Raw genomic sequence first — 10,722 nt, 5'->3', positions numbered from 1 at the left:
CTCTCTCTCTCTATCCCTCTCTCTCTCTCTATCCCTCTCTCTCTCTCCCTCTCCTCTCTCTCTCTCTCCCTCTCCTCTCTCTCTCTCTCCCTCTCCTCTCTCTCTCCATCTCCCTCTCTCTCCCTGTCTCTCTTCTCTCTCTCCCCCGCTCTCTTTCTCTCCGTCTCATCTCTCTCCCTCTCTCTCTCTCTCCCCCTGTGTCTCTCCTTTCTCTCTCCCCCCATCTCTCTCTCTCACTCTCTCCCTCTTCCAACCAACTAATCGATAATGAGAATAGTTGCCAACTATTCTCATAATCTATTATTATCGGAGAGCCCATTCACACTGGATCCATTGCAAAACATTTTTCAACGAATGCTAATGGAAGGGCACCGAAAAATGAATGGGTGTGAAAGCGGCTAGTTCACACCACTCTGTTCCATTGCTATATATTGCGTTGCGCTGAAGGAAAAGAACATGCACAATATTTTTTCAGCGCAATGTAATGCAGCTGATCTGGTGTGAACTAGCTCCATTCACACCCATTCATTTTTCGGTGCCCTTCCGTTACATCTGTTGAAAAACATATTGCAATGCAACAGATTGGAAGGAAATCGGAAGGTACAATTGCAAGTCAACCCCCCATTGACTTGCGATTTCCTTCTGATTTTGGTGTGACTGGGTTCTAAGTCCTTGTCAAAACGTGAGTCAAACATGCACAAAAGTGCACGTTCACTAAATGTGTACCCATCGCGGAACGCTCTTGCTGAGTAAATGCTTTGTTTCCCCACACGCTTGCATGCGTGAGAGCGCACATGTGAGAAAAAGGTCCTGATCGCATGTCGCAAAATATGCTACATGTACTACTTTCCTGCTTTTGGCTCACATCCAGAAATCCATTGAAATCAACGTGGACGCACGCCCCAAACACGTGCAGGAAGCATTGTTTGCCTGATAAAGGGACCCTGTCTTGCCCTGAAACATTGTTTTGCTTTCTGATTATGTGAACATGTGCCAATAAAAGACATGCTTGCATCACTATTGGAGTGCTGGCGATCCTTCTTGATTTTCATTGTCTCCAAATGTGGGAAACAAACGCACACGAACACACAGGAATGTGCGTCACCACCATGTGCATTCCTGCGACCCTATGGTGTGAATGAGGGCTTAGTTTCCCATTGTATTGTAAGCCAAAGGTGGCCAAGACATTGCATGTAACCCCTTAATGACGCAAGGTACAACAAACCTTAAAGAGGAACTCCAGAATTTTTCAAATGTTAACCCTTGCAGTTCGGCTATCCCAGCACTACAAGGGTTAGCTGCTCATATTAGTCTAGGGGTACAAAAAAAGAAAATATACTCGCCCGATCCTCTGTCATTCCTGGCTGCTAGACCGGTCCCCACAGCCTCTTCTCCTCTAGACTTCGGAGGTCTAAGGGCCCGTGAGTCATAAGGTCTAATGCTGGCCCATTCACCATGAGGAAACCAGGAGATATACCATAGCCAGAGCGGAGGGGGAGAGAGGTGAAGGATGGCTGCTGCAGGACCGAGGATAAGGTGAGTATTTCTTCTTTATTCCGTTCCCTAGACCAAAATGAGTAGTTAAACCTTTTTTTTTTTCCAATCTTACCTAAAATACACAGACACTATCCTAGATCGGGCTCTGATTTAGCTATATCCTTATAGCATATATACAGTATTTTTACTGTATACATATGGGGGGGCGGGGTTAGTCCCCATTCACACTACACAGGATGTGGGGTTGCGCAACAACGCGCATTTGCGCACATTCTTTGCCATGTTTGCTGCTTGTTGCTCACTGATTTAAATGAGTGCTGCACATGGGACAAAGTAGCAAATTTAGCATATTCAGCTGGGAGTGTCCCTCTGTCTTTTTTCTTTTCTGCACATCTGTGGGTGTTTGATGTGTGTCCACATGTGGGGAAAAACATGCGTTTTACCGCTTGCATTTGGGGTACCGCTGCAGTGGTCTAAGGATCCTTGAGACATCTTGTTCTATACACAGTGTATAGGACATGAGGATGCTGAGGGACATACCATTGCTGCAGTGGAGGGAGAAACATGTAGGGGGGAGTGCTGTATCAGCCGGCCACCTCCGAGAATCGGGTGAATATAACTTTTTTTTAACCTAGAAAAAAAACAACCCCACTATATGAGACCGGCAAAAGCAGAATAATTCTCAGCTGTTCCAGGGCAGATCAGCATCGCAGATTGCATGTGCAGGAGAACCGATCTGCCCTGGAACAGCTGAAATGTCACTTCTATCCGAGTTTGTGACTCCGATCTCACATTCCACAAGGTCAGATAGAAGTGACATTAAGGACCGATCAGCTGTTCCAGGGCAGATCGGTTCTCCTCCACATACGATCTGCTATGCCGATCTGCCTTGAAACAGCTGACAAAGCATTAGAATTCTTCACCTTTTGCCGGTCACATATTCCACCGCCGAAAAAGTGGGCGCGATTACGTTAAAATGTGTGACTGGTCACACATTCCAACCCAGTCACAATCTTTGATAGAACACCGGCATTGCATTGCATTATGAGTGGGATGAAACTATAGAAATACATATTTAGTTTTGGTTTTTGACCATAGATACCTTTTAATTTCTGGTTGACAAACCAGTATCAGTTGAAAAAGTGAGAGAAACCGGAAGGCCACAACAAAGTGAAGAACCATGAAACGGGAAAAGACAAATATATCTAAGAGAGACATTGACGAATGTGCAGAAAATATGTTTCAAGAACAATTTGTAGGAAGAACACAAATCGTCCTTCTAAAGAAAATACAAATCTTGTACTGTTTTGTCAGTTTGCTGGGAAGGCCGTTTACTCTTCTATAGACGATAGGTGCTCTTCAGGTTCTGGATACCTATGTAACATACACACAGGCCCGGCGCTACCGCAAGGCAAGCGGCCGCCTGAGGGCTCTGTAGGGTGAGGACGGAAAAAATCCCCACCGGACCAGCGCTGACTCGCCACTGCTCTCCCACGCCGAAGGTAAGTGAAGAAATTTTTCTTTTTTTTTTTAAAACTACGCAGAGCCCCAAAAACAAAGCTGAAAGGAACAAAAAAGTGGATGGTGTGCGGAGGAGGGGGAATTGAGGAAGAGGGGAAGGGGACAGCAGCCAAAAACGTAAAATACACTATGTAGCTTACATGCTGATAAAGAGCAGGCCCATCGCTACAGGGGGTCGGGGGGGGGGGGGCGCAAAAATGCAACTTTGCCTGTGTAGGTGAAAATCCTAGCGCCGGCCCTGCATACACAGTGCGATGGCTCATCTGAGGAGAGGTTGTGGGATTTGTCCAGAGGTTTGTACCAAGGTGTCTGGTCAGTCATTCACCAAAGAGACCTTTCCGGGTAATAAAATCCTAAACAGAAGTCTTGCAAGCAGCTAATGAGAACTGGATTCTTATAGATTTGTGTCTCATAGTTGATAATTGACTTGTTAACTGAATTATCTCATGCCTGAATTTGCTACAGAATGATGTGGAAACCTACAAAGGGATGTTTAATGGGTTCATTGACATCACAGACAGCTGGTAGGGCCGAGCACTATTTTTCCATCCCTGTCACCAAGCCGGTCCCTATACACCTAGGATTCCATCACGTATGCACAGCTTGTTCTATCATTAGCACAGGTGGGCCTGTCAAAATGACTAATCAGCTGATCAATTTGCAGTCGAATGACGAAATCATCAGCAGCATTTTCAAGATTATGCAAAAATGCAATAAGCGATGTGTGAAGTGTTTAGGAACATATCAACCAATCAGAAAACATCTTCGGTGACCTTAGTGCAGTAAACTGAATGCTACCCTGTCGCTCTCTATCATTGTACTTTGCGCGTTGTCGCTGCTGTTTGTGTTGCATTCTCAAATAACGGTCCGTCAGGTTTATGCCATTGTCTGCATCATGAAAAGCTGAGTGATTAATAGTACCTATGCTTTTATAATAGGTGCAATTATCGCTTAGCACTTCCATTTGTGATATACCTTTTGTATTGTTGTCTGTATAGCGGCTTTGTATTCAAGAAGTTTATTTAACCATGCAAAAAAAAACAGTAATCCGTCTGTTTCATTGGATACCTTTGTTCTCAGGGTCAGATCAAATAATGAGTCTATTTTAATGCCATTAATGTAATCATTGTTAATATTTATCTATTTATGTTTCATGAAAGTTTTTTAAACAATACATGACAAGCAATACAATGCTAAGAATAAGCGCATTGTCTTGTAAACATTCAATTCAGCATTATCAAAAAGGTTGATAGTCAGTTACATAGGTGAGTAAAGAAATATTCCAGAGGCATTATAATTACTATGACAATAATTAATAGAATGTAATACCCAATAGACTTGGGCCTAGGGTATAGACATATAAGGGAAGGGTATAGGGCAGGGGTTCCTAAATGGTGGACCATGGTCCGGGCACAAACCAAGTAGCGGTTATGTCCAGACTACGATCGCTGATCTGTGCTGGGTTGTGGCTGACTGACAGTGGATACACCGGCCTCTGAGGCTGGTGCATCCACTGCCAGCCATACCCGGCGCAGGCCACCCCTCCACTTCAGTCATTGGTTGTTAGAACTGCTTGCAAAAAACTAATGACATCTGGTGTTGTCCTCCTGTACAGTCATTGCTTGCTAGGACTGTGGCATTCCTAGTAATCAATGATAGAATTGTGTTCCCCGCCCCACAATTACAAGAGGACGGAAGAGCTATCATGTTCTATCCTCTCCTAGAACCTTCTCCACCGCTGAACTAAGGTACTTAAGACAGTATTATAAAGGGGCAATCTAAAGGGGGCAGACAATGTAAGGGGGCAATCTAAAGGGGTCAACCAATGTAAAGGGGCACTCTAAAGGGGACAACCAATGTAAGGGGGCACTCTAAAGGGGACAACCAATGTAAGGGGGCACTCTAAAGGGGACAACCAATGTAAGGGGGCACTCTAAAGGGGACAATCAATGTAAGGGGCACTCTAAAGAAGACAACCAATGTAAGGGGGCACTCTAAAGGGCACAATCAATGTAATGGGGCACTCTAAAGAAGACAACCAATGTAAGAGGGCACTCTAAAGGGGACAATCAATGTAAGGGGGCACTCTAAAGAAGACAAGCAATGTAAGGGGGCACTCTAAAGGGGACAATCAATGTAAGGGTGATGGGGACATCTATTTATTAGTTGTCCTCATCGGAATGTCCCCTTACATTGGTTGTCCCCTTTAGAGTGCCCCTTAATATTACTGTCCTAAGTAATATTACCTTACCTTAGTTCAGAATTATTAGTTGTCCTCATCAGAGTGCCCTCTTATATTAGTTGCCCCGTCCCCATCAGAGTGCCCCCTTACATTAATTATGAAAGTAATAGGGCACTCTGATGGGGGCACCTAATGTAAGGGGGCATGCTGTTGGAGACAGCCAATGGAAGGGGGCACTCTGATGAGGCCACATAATGTAAGGAGGAACACTGATGGTTGACACATAATGTAAGGAGTCTGCTGGAAACAGTTAATGTAAGGGGGCACTCTGATGGGAACAGTTAATGTAAGGGGGCACTCTGATGGAGACAACTAATGTAAAAGGGACATGAGTTTTGGACCTCTGCTCGAAGAAAATTGTAATTGTCAAAACATCAACAATCCCTCATCCCAATACAATGAGATTAGATATTTATTAGTAATAGGTAAATGGGGTGTAATGGCTCCCCTACTGGCTTGCTGGAAGGCTTGTGCACTAAAATTAAATGGACTGCAAGTTAAAAAGGAGGGCTAGATCACTGAATTTCCTGGATATGTCTACTGATGCTTATCCAATAGGCTTGTATCTTTGAATTCTACCACCATAAATGTCTTTGTTCTGAGTAGCTCCTCGTGCACTGCGGCTATATTGTGGGAGATATCTACTAAAGTTTAGATGAGGTTAGGTTCCATTAAGAAATTATTTTGTATGTCATGTCCTCTGTTTTAGTGTCCATGGAAGAAATATGAGTCGTTGAATCCCATTTTTCAGATCTATAATTAGCGCGAGATGGTGTCCTTGCTCCCATTGTGTGATGTATGTGGAGTAGTCAAGCTATTCCAGTTTTAGAAGCATTTGTAGAGTTGTAGATGCAGTGTGAAGGAGTTTGTGGAGTGGATAATAAGTCCTTCATTAGGTTGAGTTCTTATATAGAGCGTAGTGGTTTCAGGACTGAGTGGATAAAGTAATGTAATTGGAGACATCTCCAGTAGTCCAGAAATTGTGGGGATTCCTTGTTCACTAATTGTCCAAGAGGCTTAAATTAAATATTTTTTTTAACAAAAACATATGTTGAAACATTATTTCTATTGCTGCCTGTGGCTTTAACACTTTCTCAGCAACTGTTCCAGAACAAGCATGCAACTTAGAATAAATACAAGTCTTAAAATATATCCTAACAAGTCAGTAACTCATCACATATTGAAGCCATTGGATAATCAAGACAGCAAGGGAGAGTTCAGAAATTGTAGTTAATATATTTCCTCTTTCCAGGATCATTTTAAAACCAGAGATAACTCCCCCACTTTCATACAGATCCTTGATATCAGCAACACAAACTAGACTTGTGCGCCGTCAAAAAATTTGTTCCGTTTCGGAATATCTGTTATTTCGTATTTCGTAATTCGTATCCGAAACTCAATTCGGATTCGTACGAAATACGAATTTTTTCGTTAGTTTCGGCACATTTTCGTAACTTTACGAACATTCATTATGATGAAGTTAAAAAGCAAAAATACCTTTGGTAATATTGCAGTCGATTTGGTAGTTGTTTTTTTATCCGCAATACGAATTCCGTTAATGGATTCCGTATCCGAATTTCGTATTTCGGACTTAAAAAAAAACTACCATCAACTCCAATATAAATGTACTTTGCTTTTTAACTTCACTATAACGAATGTTCGTAACGGAGCGAAAATACGTCAACGGAATTTCGTATTTCCTGCCTGTGTGTATTGTAATGCAACTCTCAGCAACAGAAGAGAAAACCTCTGATTGGTCAACCAAATGCAATGCAACCCTCAGCAGCAGCAGATCCGTATGTCGGATAAAAAAAAAAATCTTGTCATGTTGTTCAACCTCATTTACAGGGGTAATATTAGTTCCTGTTTCAAAGAAATTCGGATCCGAAATTCGTTAACGGAATTTCGTATTTCGGATATAATTCGGAAACTGCAATTCGGATTTCGGATGCTTCCGAATTTACGAATTTCAGGAAAATTCGTACGAATTTCGATTCGTAACGAAACGAATCTCACATGTCTAACACAAACATAAGGGCTAAGGAAGGGGTGGTGGTGGTGGGTGAATTGTTGCTGATTTACCGATGTTGACTTAACCTACACAGCAATTAATGAACCTCTGGTGACTGATTTGTTTTGGAGTCCATAATACTACCTATTATGTTTAAGCTTTGAAGAAGGGGGAGGTCTTTAAACACCCAAAACCTGTTGGCTGCTGTTTATAAACCTGTTCCATTATTAAACACTTTTTGACTCTCATATTGTCTTGTTTGGCGCTCTCATTGAATTGTAAACACATATCTTTCATCTTTGATTCCCTTGCATGTGTGACATCCCATTCTTGCTGAGAGCAGCCTCACCGGACCTACTGTGCTTTATCACGTTCTGACCTATGTTCTGAATATATGAATCCAGCACCTTACCTGTACTTATTGGATCATTGTGACAGCCAGGGAGAGTTACCAGCAATGGTAGTTGATATAGGATCCCTTCTAAAAACCAAAATAACTCCCCCACCTTCATAAAGATCCTTGATGTCAGCAAAACAAACATATGGGTAAGGGGGTGAAAGATTTAGCAGGGTGTGCACATTTTATTTATTTTATATTCCCAGTTTAAGTATTTATCGATGATGTATGATTGATAGCAATAATATAGCACCTTATTATTTGTAGTGATGAGCCACACACCCACCTGTTCGGTTCGAATTCGAACTTTCGAATATGGGAAAAGTTTGAATTCAAACTCAAACTCAATGCAAGTCTATGGGGGTAGAACTTTGAAAATCAATTGACCTCATTTTCAAGGCTTATTTGCAAGTTAATGACCAAAAAAATTGATCCACCGATGTAATCCGGCATCAATCGCGACGATTCAGCTAAATAAAAAATAAAAACAATGAAAAATAAATATAAATTAAAAAAACAAAGTTCTGTACGCTCGCAACGAACACCTGCTGCAGAATGGCATTTTGACAGATGCTGGCAACATATAAACAATTGGGCGGAGCTAGCAGTGATAGCTAGCTCCGCCCAACTGTTTACAGTTGTAACAGGTGAGCCATGATTGGGCAAACTCATCATTACTTTGCCCAATCATGGCTCTCACAGTTCTTTGTGCCCTGATTAGGCAACATATTGCAAGGCTTTAGCCAGTCAGGGCTCACAGGGCACAGTGCCCTGCAGGGCGCTTGGCAGGCGACTAGGCCTGACAGTTTGTGTGTTCGCGGATCACACGAACTGCCGATGTTCGAGTCGAACTCACGCTCGGCTCGAACATCGAGCCCATCACTGATTATTTGTAGCTCAATTACGCTTTGCTTTCATTAAGTCCATTGGCACAAATTGGGTTTTAGAACAGTGCAATCTCCAAGTAAGCCCCTTGATCAAAATCAATCACAGATCTAATTTTTTTTAAAAGCTTCTGTAGCACTTTAAATAAAATGGACTTCTAAATTCTTATTGTGTCTTGGAAACCGATTGTAAATTTGTCAAAATGTAGGATGAGATAAAATGCAACTATAAGTGATTTTGCCTCCAGATGCCTATTAACATATATTAATTATACAGAAAAAGATATATATTTCCATAACAAACCTGTGTCAGATCTAATTGAGATACACTTACCAACTACTAATTAATCTTTAAGAATTTATAATGCGGATCTGGAAGGAGCGAGAGGCTCAAAGCAATTTGTGGTATTTCATCATCGCAGAACGCACAAACAGTCCTTTAGTCAGTCGGTTTGTACTCCGGCAAGGTACAAAGATTCTTTCTTTCATGCAGTGCTACGTATTAAATTGAATTATGAAACAAAGCCTCAAATGAATGTGATTACATCTGCGCTGGTCCTGTAGTCAGCATATAGCATATTTTATGGAGGAGATCTTTAAGCGAACAAGCAAATGCTGTCAGATGACAGGCACAGTTTTGTTAAAGCTATGCATTATCATAATTTCACATTTCGCCACTAATCATAATGCTAATGTTTTTTTATTAGAAGTGTTTTTGCTAAAATCTCTTAGAACCTTATAGATTCAAGACCACCATGTAATCCAAAGATGTATTAATTTAACAATCCTTGAATATATTTTTGATACAGCTTATACACCTATCAGCCATAATATTATGACCACCTGCTTTATATTGAGTAGGTTCCCCTTTTGCGTGGACACCACTAGACCTCTGAAGATAAATTTTGGTATCTGGCACCAAGTCGTCAGTGGCATATTTTGTAAGTTGTGAGGTGGGGCCCCCATGGTTTGGACTTGTTTTTCCAGCACATCCCAAAGATGCTCGGTTGGATTGAGATCTGGAGATCTTGGAGGCCAAGTCAACACCTCAAACTTGTTGTGCTCTTCAAACCATTCTTGAACCATGCTTTACAGTGTGGCAGGGCGCATTATCCAGGCCTCTTCCATCAGGGAATACCGTTCCCATAAAGGGGTTTACTTGGTTAGCAACAATGTTCAGTTAAGTGGTATGTGTCAAAGTAACATCCACATGAATGACAGGACCCAAGGTTTTCCAGGAGAACATTGCCCAAAGCATCACATTGCCTCCACCGGTTTTCCTTTAGCTGCCATAAATGACCTTTCTTCTTGAAAATGCTAGTTGCCTACCATGCAAACTATTAGCTGTTGTACTTTGTGAGTGCTAGACAAGTATTCAGAACAGGAGTTTCAACTTCACTCCAACTCTCCCTTCAGCATGATTAATTTCAGTGCTGGCCGGGGCGACCAAAATCAAAAATTTGCATTTTTAGAGAAATACATCTAAAAACTAGTGTAGCACAAAAAAAAAGAATATTACGTAACAAAGCTTTTTATAAGTTATTAACCCCCTATGCTGCTAGCGCCCACCAGCCCTTGTAAGGGCTTCTGAACTATTGGAGGTGGAGGCAGAGTTTCTGATCATTTGATCACTGTGATTGGCTGTCACAGCAATCACTGGCTCCTAATTGTAAATGGTAACCATAAGCTTTTAGTGGCAGCTCAGTCACTGTGCTGAGAGTGTGCGAGTGAGCTTGCCCTTTGCAAAACCTAACCGGCCGGCTACACGCCTATTAGTGTTAAGCTGGCATTATAGCCCATTTGCTGTGTGGACCCATTTGTGCTTTGCGCCAACAGGAAGTGGTTCATGGAAATATATATTCTTTTGCTGCTTCCTTCATGCTATTTAATGAACATTTTTATGCCAGAGTTTTAGCAGACAAGGTCTAGCCATCATAAAAGTGGCAAAGGCAACAAAGTGATATAGTGCATTCTGACTCTTCTAGCAAGGTTATGGAATGTGTTCTGTGAGCTTTGTAAAACAGGAAAACTAATTCAACAGATATTAAAACCTCTGGTATTGTTTTATTACACCTTCCAAGGTAGCCATTGCCTGCCTTATAGCATATCTAAACCCAAAAGCAAACATTAAAAAAAGAACTCCGGGCACATGTTTTATTTCCTTTTTTAA

The sequence above is a fragment of the Nanorana parkeri genome, unplaced genomic scaffold, assembly GCF_000935625.1.
Source record: "Nanorana parkeri isolate BGI_ZX_2015 unplaced genomic scaffold, ASM93562v1 scaffold367, whole genome shotgun sequence".
Lineage (NCBI taxonomy): Eukaryota > Metazoa > Chordata > Amphibia > Anura > Dicroglossidae > Nanorana > Nanorana parkeri.
The sequence above is the reverse complement of the archived record's forward strand: the minus strand, read 5'-3'. Positions refer to the sequence as shown.